The sequence below is a fragment of the Acomys russatus genome, chromosome 24, assembly GCF_903995435.1.
Source record: "Acomys russatus chromosome 24, mAcoRus1.1, whole genome shotgun sequence".
NCBI classification, from domain to species: domain Eukaryota; kingdom Metazoa; phylum Chordata; class Mammalia; order Rodentia; family Muridae; genus Acomys; species Acomys russatus.
In genome coordinates, this window is record NC_067160.1 from 23,601,101 (window position 1) to 23,616,520 (window position 15,420).

At 38.3% G+C, this 15,420-nt stretch overlaps 1 protein-coding gene across 4 annotated transcripts in view; it reads left to right on the forward strand.

The window, feature by feature from the left end:
• Window positions 1–15,420, forward strand: part of Kcnh7 (potassium voltage-gated channel subfamily H member 7) — a 450,850-nt gene that overhangs the window by 395,834 nt on the left and 39,596 nt on the right. The gene's annotated exons all lie outside the window — the stretch shown is intronic.

The window sequence follows — 15,420 nt, forward strand, 5'->3', positions numbered from 1 at the left end:
CATGGTGCTATATCTAGTTATACTGTGTGGCAAAGGCATTATAACGTGATGCAAACTGATATAACTATGTGTCATAGAGTTCCCAACTCCAACTAAAGGAAACATTGTCTTAGCTAAAACTCAGGCCTTCATGGTATGGCCTGGTTATTGACAAACAAACAAAAAAAAAAAAACAACAACAACAAAAGTAGCTGAACCCATCTGCAATTAAGATTTGGAACATGAACTGTAATAATTCTGATGACCCCAAGCAGAGACCCAAGATTAACATATTTTTTGAAGTAGGACATCTTGAATACTCCTAGAAAAGATTAGAGGCCTTAAGTATGTCAGCAAGCATTTTATAATAGGAAGTTTCATACTTCCCTTAACAATTAATTATATTCTATTCCAGTATTCTTGGTTTAATGACTGTTTCTGCTTAGGGGAGGGGGGGACACACATTCCTCAACGTCTTTTAAAATAGTCGATATTGAAAAAAGGAGAAGACACTTTTCTCAAGCTCCTCCTGAACCACTGCACAAAAGTCAGCATAGATACAATGGCTGATTTCTGAAGAGCTCTTTTTAGGATTGAGAGGATGGTTTCCATTATTCTTGCTGTATGGCTTTCGGAACTCAATACTAGAGCTAAATTATGCAGCAGAGCCAAACACCACTTCATGTTACAGAGCTATAGGAAAAGACAGAAATATGCTGCACCCTGTTCTGAAAATTGTCCTAAAAAGGCATCATTCATACTTAATAATTCCATCAGTTACATGATGCCATTTTTTTGTGTGTGTGAGTGTGTATGTTCAATTTAGATTGCTATCTTACATTTGACCAGAGTTGTTCTAACAAAAGGACAATAAATCAAAATTAGAAGTCATGGGGAAGACCATAAAGCAATTACTGCCAACTCAAAGACACATTTATATATAGATAAATTTATCATACCTGCATGTGATTTATTTGAGTAAGAAATAAAATCATATTTTGATAAAAAAAAATTTTAATTTGAAGAAATAAATGAGCAAATTTGAACCAAAGAATGTAACTCAAGTCCATGAGCTGTTACTTTCAGTTGTCCCAAAGTTCATGGTGGAAAATCCACTTAATAAAGTGATCTCTTCTGAGATGATTTTTAATCTTGCAAGAAAGAGCACCTATATATTGGTTGCTTCCACAAACTGTGATTGTGATTGTTTAACAAAGATACCAGCATTCAAAACCACTGGGGAGTCTCTAGTGTTGGGCTGGCTTAAGCAGTGTCAAGAACTTTTAATTAAAATATGTGTCACTCAATTTTATTGTTTCATACTGCCACAGTATTTCAATAACAGTAGTAAGACAGTCATTTATTTTACCTCCCTTCTCCATAAAATCTACATTTATGACCTTTTTTGTGATAAAATATTTTGTGACAACTATTTACCTATCATTGTTTGACTCTCTTACCTATAAATATGGTTTATATACCACTTGCCTATTTACAATGTACTTATGAAAGATTTATCTCTTTCCTGTCTGCTTCACACCTTAACACATGGAATCACAACACCCACCGGTAAGAACAGGAGGTATTTATATCCAATTTAATTCTCGTGTAAATTGTGGAGAATACCCTTGCTATCTGTCAGGTTTAGAGCTTGTTAAATGATTTCCAGTGTTAGTTCTGATCTTTTTTTGCATGATATAGCAGAGGAAATACAAAGCAAGAAGTGGGGGAAGATAACACGGAAGAGGCCAAGTACAGAATAGAAATTCTCCATTGTAGTAACAACTGGACCTCCAACAATGTTTATGTTCAGTGCCCTACTCTTCACAAATATGCACTGCTCCGCCCCCATTCCCACTCTGGTAGAGGTTATGGGTATACGGTTTGCATTAGATAATTGTCATAAAGAAAATGTCATTCTCTTTCATCATCCTCTTCTCATGATGTAGGTGCTTTTCTCTCCTCTCATCTGCATGCCAGTATTACATGATCCTGGAGCGTGTGAGCTCTGAGCCATGTGCCGCTGAGACTTGCATGTGGTTTTGAACACTTGACTTTGCACGAACTCCTTGTTTGTACATGCTGTCTACATTTTCATTTTGTGACTGCAAAGTGAGTAAAACAAAAAGAAAAAGAGAAGAAAAAAAACCTCAGTGCCAGATATCTCTGAAACAGCAAATAGAAGATGCATGACATGTAAAGCAAAGTTGATTAGAGAAAAACAACTGTAGTATCAGAATGTTGAGAGGTTAAAAAAGAAGGAAAGAAAAAGAAAATTCTAAAAGACCTGTTTTTTTTTTTAACCTCCAAAACCACATTGTTAAAGATTCTTGTGTCTCGTCAAATTATTGTTGGTAAAATTATAATTTCCAAATAGTTAAAAATTAGCTAGTTTATCAAACTGTTATATTTTGCATCAGCATTCCATATTATTTCATTTAAGTAGAAGCTTATATATAGTTTCCCATGAAACATTTCAGGTCATTTTCTTTACTGTTGAGTCAATTTCAAATGAAGTAAAGGTTTCCAAGAACACAGCTAATTCGCCTAAAATTATTTCATGATCTAAAACATTTGATTGCCACCATTAATTTTAGTGAGAATGCTACCAAGAAAATGGAAAGTATTTTCTGTGTGAGTGTAAAACTAAGAAGACTAACACCACAATTAAGAGTGATGAAAATCCCTACAGGTCCAAATGTCCTTTATAATAACAGAAAATAAATCTATAATCTAATATTAGCATGGAAGATTATGTACATTTAGTGGTGGGATTTTTGCCTTCCTAAAATTCCTGCTACCACGACAACCAAACAATGGCTAAAAAACAGCAAAACTTCAGAAGACCTAGGCACTCATTTTCAACCTGCCAACACTCGTGTGCAAGTCACTTAATCTTTCTGCAGTTTTAATATTTTAAAGGCACCTGTACTTATAATATTTTAAAGGCACTTGTGACCAAATATAATATGTGCATCATAATCTATCTGCTGCCTACTTCCTCTGCTCCCTGTAGCGAGCATCTGAGCCTTCCTAATGGAACCTCTTGCATTGAATGTTGGTCAAAAAACCATCTTCTAAGGGGATAGTAGAATCATCAATTGTGGAACACAAAGGCAACCATTCCCAGAAACATAAGCAGGAGATCAAGACAAGCATACATGCGCGCGCGCGCACACACACACACACACACACACACACATGCACACGCACGCATGCACACATGCACGCACACACTGAATCAGAGCTAGACAATCCAATAATTTTTACTTAGTTGGTTTTAGGAAAGGCAGAGTAGAGATGTGTGAAGTTTTGCTAGGATTCTTTAATGAATGAAAAATTTGAGAGATGAGTATAGGAAGTATCTGGACTAATAGAATAGATAAGAAATAAATTATCCAGAAAGGTTAACAGATAAAATCACTCTGAACACAGGTAGGAAAAAAATTAATAAGGGATAAAGGGGTCCCTGTAGGTATCCAGGCAGGGAAATGAGACAGGCAAAGAGATAAGAATAAAAACCGAAGTCCAGATTGACTTCACCAACTTGGATCAGACTTCAGGGAATCTAATAACAGGAGCTTTATTCCCAAGGCATTTAATCCCAGTATAATTTGAAGAAAAAAAAAATAGTTTCCTGGTATGATGCAATCCCTGTGGTATGAAAAAGCGTAATTACACTGAAACTCAACTTGATACAGGTCATTTCTTCCAAGATGGATTCTGGAGATAGGCTACCTGTATTAGTTTAAGGGCCTACAGGCTTGGCCTGGTCTCGGTCACTAGGGCTATTATCCACCTGTGGTCCTGGTTGTGGGAGCCTTGGGGGAGTCATTTAGATTACTAGCTGCCTCCAGTCCTGTTTCTAGGAGCTTGATATGGCCTGGCCAAAGAGATAACACAGGCCACCAGGCTGCTAATCACTTTCATTTCTTAGCTTTCCGGGTGGAAGGACAGGTTTTTCACCTTTCCCATTGCAAAGACAAAGCTATATGCTTAGCATTCCTGGTTTCTCTGGAGATCTGTGGGTCCAAGGACCTTGGTGCTATGCTCCCTACAAGATGACATGACGGCTTTCAGGAATATGGGGAAAAACTCAGCAGTGCTGTACTACATGGTCTAAGCTCCCACGTTAGCCACACTCTAGATGAATGGTGAGAGAGTGGAGATATGAGACAGGAGTAGAATTACAGAGGCAGAGTGGTTGAGGATCTCAATGAAGGGTCAGCTTCCCAGCCTAAAAAGTTTCCCAGGAACAGTGATAAATCTGTGTGACACAGCATGAGCTTTAAGAAAGGCAACATATAAGGCCAAAGCAAGACAAAGACTGATAAGTGACAAACTGTTTAATAGAGATCCTTATTTCTTGGGACTGGTGTGATTTTTATTATTTATTTACTTACTTACTTATTTACTTATTTGCTTAGTTTTTTCCTTTTTGGGGGGGAGGTGGGTTGGTTTTTTGTTTGTTTGTTTTGTTGTTGTTGTTGTTGTTGTTTGGCTTTTTAGGACAGGGTTTTTCTGTGTGGCCCTGGCTATCCACAAACTCTCTCTGTTGATCAGGGTGGCCTGAAACTCAAACATCCGCCTGCCCACTGCTTCCAGAGTGCTGGGATTAAAGGTGTGTGCCACTCTACCCAGCTGGGACTGATGTGATTTCTGAGAAACATTTTAATCAAAATTTTATTTTCCTTGTTTTCACATCTCTTCTGTTTTCTCAACTACAGGGCAGAGTAGCCCCCAGTACTGTTTTACATATCATCTAACTGTACCCAGTGCAAATTCCATTTCGGGAATCAGAAAGATGGCTCAGTCAGCCTCAAAAACATGAACACCTGAGTTCAATCTCCATATCCCACTAAAGAAAAGGTAGCGGTTTCTACTTTATGTCTCTACCACAGGGAAGGCAAACACAGGTAGACTCCCCAGCCAGCTACCTCAGCCTACAAGGTACATTGCAGGCCAATTAGACACCTTGTCTCAATAAACCAAGTGGGCAGCCGCTACAGACTGACCTACAAGTTTGGCCTCCAGAAGTGTGTGCACACATGTGAATTCATTCCTGCATACTCAAGAATGCACACATACACCACACACACACACACACACACACACACACACACACACACACACTGAGAGAAAAACAATCACTTTGTACACTTACTTAAATAGTTTCTTATGTGCTAGACATTCGACTTTAGATCACATTTTTTTTTTTTTTTTTTAATATACCACAGTGAAGTGCTGTGGTTCTCCTCTTCTGGGGGCAGGGGGCGCTATTGGCCACCATCCCACTGAGGCAAGAGAAGCAGAAGATGAGAAGCAAGGCCTAGCAGGCCCTTATTGATCACTCTGGGAACCATTTTAGGAGATAGTTCAACTTTAATCGGGGAGAGCAAAGGCTATATATAGCCCTTCGGGAATGGGTGGAGTGCTTCCACGAGAGACGTTCATAATTGAGAGAAATCGGGCACTTTAAAGATGCTTGTTTTGCTTTTGGCAGCATGCTCATATCATATGAACAGGAACACAGTAGGGAGGGGAGAGCTAGCAGGGATCTGTGCCAAGGACACAATCAATGTGGTTAGGGGCGTCTATGTCTAAAGACACTCTCTAGATGAGTCAGGTAGGGAGCTAGGAACAGGAAATCCTGCACCTAACACTGAGCTCAGAGTGGTTATCTGGAGCAGGAGGAGTGCGACCTCAAACAGCAGGGTTATTCCAACAAAGTGCAATAGTAGGAAGCTATACTTATGCTCAATTAATGAAATCAGTAAAAAAAATAATAATAACACTAATCCTTACAAGAAACTGTGTCATTTAGAAATAGTGTGGCAAGCCTTCAGATCCGTAGGTTTAATCCTCTTATCTTTTCTAAAAACCTTTTATTTATAATCATAGTCAGTGAACAACTTTTTGCTGATCAATAACATGGAACCACAACAAAGGTGTCTAAATCAGTGTCCATGCCTGGCTCATCCAACAGACGTTTAAAAGGAGACACGACACGGTGATTGGGAAATACTTGCGTGTACATGACAGTGGAGCACAGGGCTGGTGGAATCTTGGTTTTCTGTAAATAAATACTGGGTTTTCATTCAGGACTTGAGCTTTAAAAATAACTTTGCGAACTGCACCTGAGATGATACTTCACGACTGGTGAGATAGCTTAGTGGATAGAAGCATTTGGATGGCAAGCTTGATGAATTCCTAAGACTCACTGACTCCATACATGTGACCCACAAGGTGGAAGGAGCAAACCAACTGGTATGATTTGTCCTCTGACCTCCACAGGAGCCCTGTGATGTGCATACATGCACACACACAGCACACATGCACAAACATACTCAAAATAAATAAATGTAACTTAAACATTTAAAGGACAATAATTCCTTCTGCATGGTGGTTAATCAATCAGATAAGAGGTCTCTGCAAAAGGGGGTAGGTTATCATCTTGCACTGAGAAGTATGTTAATACACAAGTTTGTCCCTCTTGATCTCCTGTAGCAGGGCCCTAGACAACATACACTTTAAAAAAGGGTAAGTTCATCTGCCCATCCCATGCTACTGACCCAAAACCTCTTTATAATAACAATGTGGGTAAATAATAATAATAATAATAATAATAATAATAATAATAATAATAATAATAACAGCAACGAAGGCATCTGAAGCTCCATAACATGACCAATAGAAAGCATAAGACATGCACCCAATGAAATTAGGTGACAAGACACTCAGTTATATTTCAAAATGATGGCAGTCTTCTACCATGGGAATTGTGACTTGCCTAGAGTTTATACAAATATCTACTTATCTTACAAGGGCTACCACTATACTCCCCTGCCAAATGAGTCTTTTTTTTTTTTTTTTTTTTTTTTTTTTTTCCTGGAGATAGTTTCTCTGTGTAGCCTTCTTTTGTATAGACCAGATTGGCCTCAAATTCAGGGGTCAGCATGTGTCTACCTCTTGAATGCTGAGATTAAAGGAGAGTGTGTCACCACAGCCAGATTATTTTAGGATTGTTTGACTCAAGGGAAGGAAGGACAGTTTGCCCCAGGGCTTTAAACAGATCAACAGCTACTCAGAAACACCACAGGGGCAATGAGTATACCCCAAGCTTGCATTTCTCCATGTATTACTATAGCGGTAAAGAGTAGAAACGATGTCTTCATTTGTTTTCCAACTCCTTAAAATAATGGCCCTGTTTGAGCAGGACCCTCGAGTGCAGTTCCTGATGTGCGAGGGAATGACAGGGCATAAAACGCTTTCTTTGGTGAGTTAGCGAAAAGCAGAGTCATTCAAAACCCAATTCGGTGTCTTGATCTTTTATCAACACAGGTTAAGCCAATAAAAAAAGAAAAAGGAAATAGAAAAACAGAACTGTTTCACAGCCTCAAGAGACTGGAACATAACTGGAGTGGCTAGAGAATTAAAAAAAAAAAAAAAAAAAAAAAGACAAACACCCAGCACAGAAAGCTAGGATCTGATGGTCTGGGCTCTCTGCGGGAGACGCTGCAGCGCCCTCAAGCTCAGCGTGTTACATAGAGGCGAACAGAAAGACAAGGCTATTTGCTCACAGCTGAACAAGGACACACGGTTATTCTATACAGATAAACAAAGAGGCGGGGTTTGTGGTGTGCCGCTGAATTAAAAGGATAGGCTCAGGGAATTTCACAGGGTGCGGCCTCTCTAGGGTGGCAGTCTTCGAGGCTGTACCACTGAGAGATACAGAAGCTATGGTGGGCATTGTCTGTAGGCACTATCAACAGCCACACTGAGACCACTCCTCTCTGAGCCTCACTCTGGGGAGAGGCTGAGCTTTATGGCTTCCTGGCTTCCTCGGTTGGTCTGCCTGTCAACAGCACTCATTCACTCAGGGATACCTTCACTGAGGCTTCCTCCTGTCCCTACTCCCTACTCAAAACTCACTAAAACTCCGCAGTAAAATATGCTTTGGAAATATTATGTAAGCCATTTTTAGATAAATACTGAAATAACTCAGCATTTCCCCAACTTAACGAATTCAAACCATCTCTAATGTTCCCCGGAGCGGCTGGGGGTTGGGCAATAAAATCCCTAACACTCTCTTTTGGGAAAAACATATCAGTGCACTGGGAACAAATATGTGCATGTTCTACCTAAGACGGTTTTGTTTGTTTGTTTGTTTGTTTTGTTTCGTTTTGTTTTGTTATCAATTTGAGGATGAAAAAAAAGCAGAAACAGTCCATTCAAATCGTGTTATCACATGACTTTTAAAGAAGTAATAGTGCAAATTTTTTCAGGTATATACTTTCCTAGATGTACATATACTGTTACCTATGCGAATGGGTGGATAGGAAAAGCGCACAATAATTACATCTTTTGTGATAGATATATCTCAAAGTGTGTTTTAGTTGGTATCAACTCCCACTCAGTAATTTTATGCTACGGGACAATGTGACAGGGTTTTTTTCTGGGAGAGAAGTGCTTCACTACTGCTGGCGGAATTTTGGTATTATGCTAAGACACTTTCATTTATGTTGCAGAAAAAAAGAAATCAAACCTGTGTTTAGAAATAGCAGCCATGGGAGAAGACAAGCCTCACTCTACATCAGTGTAGCTATTTTATTTGCGCACAGAAATCTGCCTCTGTCCTCTGGTTCTTTTCCATGAGTCATAGTATACAAATGCAAGGAAAATGAGAAGGAGGCTTAGTCTACAATTGAATTATATTCTCCATATCTTGGTGGCCAGTCATACTAGTTAGCTGTAGATAATAGGAGAACTGATGGTCAACACAGCTTCATAATAAGTCAAGTCCCTCTGACCATATATATGAAGAATTGATGAGAATATTGTGCCAGAAAAAAGTAAGGGAAACGGGAAGGGTGGTAGGAGGAAAGGGAAGGGGAGTGATGTAATTATATTTTAATATTTAAAAATGTTTGACAATGGTAAAAAGAAATCAAGGGCTATGTTTCACCATGTGTCTGTTTGCATTTCATTTCTATGACCCGTATGCATGAGGAGAGCATTAATTGTAATGCATTGGTTAATTACTTTGCATTTTGGTCCTATCTGCCTTAGCATATTATATTGAAATCAATAAACACTTTAGCGACATTTTTACTAAATGTAATGGCTCCCGTAAATTACAGCCTTTATAGTAGCCATACACTATTTTGAAGAAATGACTTTTTGAATCAATGGAACAAAATTAAAAGAAACACTAAGAATCAATTTCATTTCAAATGTACGTTGTAGAATCACTGTAAATTACCTGTGTATAAGAATTTGTTTAAAAACAATGGCTAGGGAGATGGCTCAGTGAGCAAGAGTGCTTGTTGGGCAAACAAGAGGACCTGACTTCGAATCCTGAGCATCAGCGTGAAAAACTGGCCGTGACTATGTGCCTGTAAACTTAATGTTGAGAAGTAGAGACAGGGAGATCCCAGGAGTTCCCTACCCAGAGAGCCTGAGTGGGAGACTCAGTCTTGAAGGAATTGGGACAGAGTAATAGAGGAAGCCATTAGATTCCCTTCCTTCGTCTTTACATGCTCATTTGCTCATGTTTCCATATGTATGTGCCACACACAATGCACGCACACACACAATATTTGAAAAGTTTTTAATTAAAATATAATTCACCACTTCACCCTTTCCCTTAACTCCTTCTAACCCCTCCCATTCCTCTACCACTGATCAAAAACTAATAACCTGCCGGGCGTGGTGGCGCACGCCTTTAATCCCAGCACTCGGGAGGCAGAGGCAGGCGGATCACTGTGAGTTCGAGGCCAGCCTGGTCTACAAAGTGAGTCCAGGATGGCCAAGGCTACACAGAAAAACCCTGTCTCGAAAAACAAAATCAAAAACAACAAAAAAAAACCTAATAACCTAATTCCTTTGGTTACACTTGTTACAAATATCCATATATATGTATATATGTATGTATACAAATATTCACATGTATATGTATATATACATGCATGCACATGAATATATAAATAGAGCCTTTTGAATCCGTTTAGTGTTGCTTCTGTGTATATGATTTCAGGGCTGACCTGTTGGCATTGGATACTGATTAAGGGGCCCCTTAAAAAACTATTTCTTTCTTTCTCAACAGTCATTAGTTACCTATAGTTGTTTCTTTAGGGATAGGATTCAGTGAGATTTTTTTCATCCACAATAGTGTGTCCATTGGTATTGTCATTGAGCAGGTCTTGGTTAGGTAGCCACACTATTCAAGTGTTATAGTTTTAGCTTCCCTATTGTTTCTAGGAGATACAATCTCTAGGCAGACTTCCTGTCTTCTGGCCCATGCAGTCTTTTTGGCCCCTCTTCTGTGATGTTCCCTGAGCTGCCAACCCAAGAATAATGTTATACATGTATCTGTTGGGACTGGGCTCCCCTAAATTAGCTGATTCTTCCAATATAACCAGTTGTGATTTTCAGTGATGGTCTCAGACTGATACAAATAAAAGCTTCTTTGATGTGGGGTGAGAGCTATACTTTTCAATGGATGTAAGGATGCTTTTTAGAATGTGTTAGGATTTATGCTGCCTAGTACATTTGTGGTAGTAGACTCTCTTCTAAGACATAACTAGACACAGATAGTTGGATAGGTTTTTAAATCCACGCATGATTCTCCTCCTGTTGAGAGCACCTTAAGATCAGTTAAGTAACTGTTGCCTATTGCCAAGATATAAGTGTCACTATTGCACCAACATTGATATCTTGCCACGGTGGACACTGTTGGGGTTCAGAGGCATCACAGAGGTAGAAACAGTGGCTTCTTCTCTCCATTGGTACATGACATAGCACCTTCTGGTACTATGAAAGTTAGACCACAGTATAAGGCTTTCAGGTTAGAACCAGCTCAAATCTTCTGAGTCCTTTTAACTGTACAACAAACTGCTGTTTAAAAGTAGTTAAAATTTACCATAGATATTTTCTAATCAGAGATAATGTCCAAATAAATCATCTTGGTCAACAAACCTGTTACCTATAGTGTTTACTAATTACTCTTCTTCTAATATTATTCAACATGATCAGATCTTTTCAATAAAAGACAATCTTTTGTAATAGTACTCCTATGACTTACACAGACACATATGTAAATTTTACACAGATAAAATCATATGTATATCTTATTTTAAGGTTTTTGGTGTGATATTATGACTTTTTTTTTACTTCATGCTTGATCCTTGTTCTCCTTTCTCTCCACATCAGAAGTCTATTCACACATTATCCATCGCTCAAGTGTATAACTTCCCACATATTTCTCATTTCTGCTATAGTTGAGCTTATGTTCTCATATGTATGTGTGTTCTGTACATACACACCATCACACACTGAACTATATAATTTAACATTACAGTTCATGTTTCTCACTTCACATCTTGCAAAAATACATCCAAGTCCTCTTTACACAACGAAATCCAGTAACTTCCCCTCGTAACTCATCTTATATACTCTAACTCTATAGGATATAACAGTCTATGATTTCATAACAAAACACTGAATGGTTCCATCACTAATCACTTACACTTTTATTATAATTTCATTCCACTTTGAGTGACACTGGAGCAAATGTACTTACTTATATATTTTACTGGTGGTTTTCTTCTTATGAATAGATTTCCAGAGGAGAGATTTCTGAGCCACAGATTGTGAGGAATTTTAATTTTTATAGACATGGGCAATTCTCATTTCTAAAAAGAATGCTAATACTTATCCGCCCTACTTCAGAGTCAGTGGTTTATGCTTTGTTCTCACTTCCAGTTTAGCAGATGTATTTATGGTCATTATATGGACACTTCTCTGGCTAAATATATTAGATAGATAGATAGATAGATAGATAGATAGATAGATAGATAGATAGATATGCACACATTATGTCTGGATAGGTTCTTTTATCAATTGTCCATTTACATATTTTTTATCTTATAAAAAAATCTAAATACATGACAAATAGCAGGGCATTACCTATCACATAAGCTATAAAATGCTCCTAATATATTTTCAACACATTTGTTTTACTTAATGGCTCTTTTTCACACAATATGTTGCTATTGTTTTAAGCAGAGTATAATTTACTGACATTTCTGACATAAACCATTCCTTGTCTCTAAAAGGTCCCATTATATCTTTGACTTTGTTTCATCGGTTTTCTTGTATTTTGGTATGTGATTAGAAAGAAATTGGATGAAACAATTAATTACATCTTCATTTATATGAATATTTCTGAGGAACTCCTAAGCCTTCTGGGTACAAAACAAAGAGAGCATCTACTTGGGACCTTAGTTCTTTATTATCTACAAACCCAATTACTAAAAACAAATGGGAAATACGTTACGCCTCCTCATACTGCTAGCAGCCTTAGAAGTCCAACTTGAAAGACAGCCAAATAAAAATAGTTAAGTGAGTTCTGAACTAAGTGTGGAATCTTAGTTCTTCCACAGAGTGCTCTAATTCGTTGCGTCTTATCTTTTATATTTGTAAAAGGAGACAACTGAAATTCTGTTACTCCACATAATATTGAGGAAAATTGGCTCCAAAATACAGCACATGAGAAATCTTTCTGGGATCATAAAAGTTGACTCAAATTCAAGATAACATTTTAGGTGCAAGGTTATGCCTTACATCGTTGTTTCTGTCACTTGGCAGATTGCATTTATCTTTCCCTTACTCTGAGAGCAAGATTATGTCACCTACAATCAAGCTACTCAGAAAGAACTATTTTCTGTGCACCCAAAACAAGAGGCTACAGTTACATTCTTTTCATCTCTTCCTTTACTATCACTCTCAATTAATTGTGCAGGATAAAGGAGGAAGACTCAAAATCTGTCCCTGAGGCTGCTGGTCCTTCGTGTAGCCCCTAGGAGCCCTAAAGATTTCTAACATTCCCTTTCAGATCCCTATGTGGAACTCCTGAGATACCCATTGTAAACCAAACTTTTGCTGAATTAGTAAAAAGACTCCAGAGCAAGCACGTAAATAAAAGCAACAGTTGCCTTCTGCCCACTCATCACTCACCCTGCATTGTACTGTTAAACTCATCTTTCTTGAGTCATGTTGAAGTTTAAGTGTCTTTCTAAAAAGGAAGCGTCACAACTATGGTGCTATGGTGCAAGGAGTAAAGGAAAGGAGGAGTATACAGGAAGAAGATGCTCTTTATTTTAAGGCATCATTGGTGGAGCCAAACTGCTTCAGGACCTGTTGCTATGTTAGCCATATCTAACAATCTAAGACAAGGTTTGGGGCTTTGTTTTGTTTTGCTTTGTTGATGTTCTTTTAATTAATTATTTACATTCACTTTATATCCTAATTGTATCCCTTCCTCCTTTCTTTCTGGTCCCACCTTCACCCTTTCCCCTTTTTCCCCCCTCCCCTTCTCCTCAGAAAGGGGAGCCCCTCCACTGCTACCAACCCGCCCTCACATCAAGTCACATCAGGACTAAGCGCATCCTCTTCCCCTGAGGCCCAACAAGGCAGTCCAGCTAAAGGAAAGTGAGCCAAAAGCAGGCAACAGAGTCCATGTAGCAGACAGCTCCCCACTCTAATTGCAAGGGGACTCTTATGCAGGCCAAGCTGCCCATCAGCTACATTATGTGTAGGGGATCTACGTCCAGTCCATGCATGCTCTTTGGTTGGTAGTTCAGTCTCTGTGAGCTCACATGATCTTCGCTTACTTAAGACAATATTTTGTATCTTGAGTAATACAAACTATGTGCTAAATGCCAGAATGAAATACATTAATGCATTATCCCAATGTTTATAGCTATAAACTATAAGTATAAATACTTCCACATTTCTCAATCACAATCCTTTAATTTCTCTAAGAGTTTGGCAAGGTATGATAGCCTTATATGTATTACAATAATACCTTGGTTTTATCAGCCACATGGAGGTAGAATACAAAAGTTGATGTCAGAGCAATTTGAGTTTCACACTTGGGTAATTAATGTGTATATGTAGCACTAAACCTACTTAAGGGCTCACTTATCATAATCAGTGGTTAAAATGTAGTAATCAACACATAACCACCAAGGAAGCATAAAATGCATGTGTTTCCTATTTCTCAGTGCCTAACTGTAGAAATGATACAAGACAAAATGACCTAGAGATTACAAAATGCATTATGTTAAGACATTAGCGTCTACTAAGAACAAAATGTAAGGGTCAAGAGTTCACAGATGTAAAGATTTATCAAAAAGCTGAATGCCCACATAAAAACAGCAATTCTACCAGAGTCAGGAAATGCTATCAAATAGTCAAGCTGTACTCTAGGGCAGAGACTTAAGATTTAACATATTACTTGCATAATGTGTTTGATGATCATGCTGGAGGTTTAGTGCTTCATAGGGAGTGCTAATTTGTGTTTTGATTAATCCTAATTTGTCAAGATTTAAGTACATTTAATGACCCAGAGAATTTCCCTAGGACATTTCCTAATGACAGTTAACACAGCCACCGAAGCTGTCCATATGATAAATCTGCTACTTAGGAAACCATTTGCCACAGTCAGGCTGCCTTGTACATGTGCTCTTTACTCAGCCTGCCTTTCATATGTTCCTTTCTACAGCAGTGCCGCCTGAAATGAGTGAAAAGCCACTGGTTACAGCATAGATCGGCCTCCATGTTTCAGGGTACAAAATAGATGGCACGTGTTAGGGAATTTAGTGGTTCAAAGCATATGAAAGACAGGTGGAAAGTGTTTGGGTTCATTAGATTACATTATTGACACTCTTCTAAACAGAATATAAAAATGTATTCATCATGAGAGTGTTTATCAGATAGCAATAGAAAACAGTAAATGTTGCATTTTTTGTCTCAAAACTAAGAGAAGAGTAATGGGTTGCTGCCATTATACTATGAAAATTATCTTAACTTAGAAATAGTTTTCTATCAGATAAATTTTTATTAAGGAAATAAGTAGTTTTCCTAATTTCATAAAAGATAGTATAATAAGGACATGTCCACATCTTTTTGGTAACAATTTCCCTGCTTAAGACGATTTTTTTTTCACTCAGTACCACTAACCAAAACCCACTGCCCTAGATAGGATTGCCATTGCTGTGATGAAATGAGATGGCCAAAATCAAATTGAGGAGAAAGGGTTTATTTGGCTCATGTTTCAAAACCACCTTCCATCACTGTAGGACATTTGGAGGTATATATAAGTGCAGAGGCCGTGGACAAGTGCGGTTTACTGGCTTGGTCTTCGTGGCTTGCTTAACCTTCTTTTATATAGTGCCAACCCAGAAATGGCACTACCCGCAATGATGTGGGTCCTTTCACATCAATCGCTAATTAAGAAAATGCCCTATAGGCCTGCCTATAGCTCCATCCTATGGAAGCATTTCTCTCAATTGAGGCTCCCTCCTCTTTGATGACTCTAGCTTGTCCCGAGGGTAACTTAAAACTAGTCAGGACACCTATGATATAGTTCTTTAATTA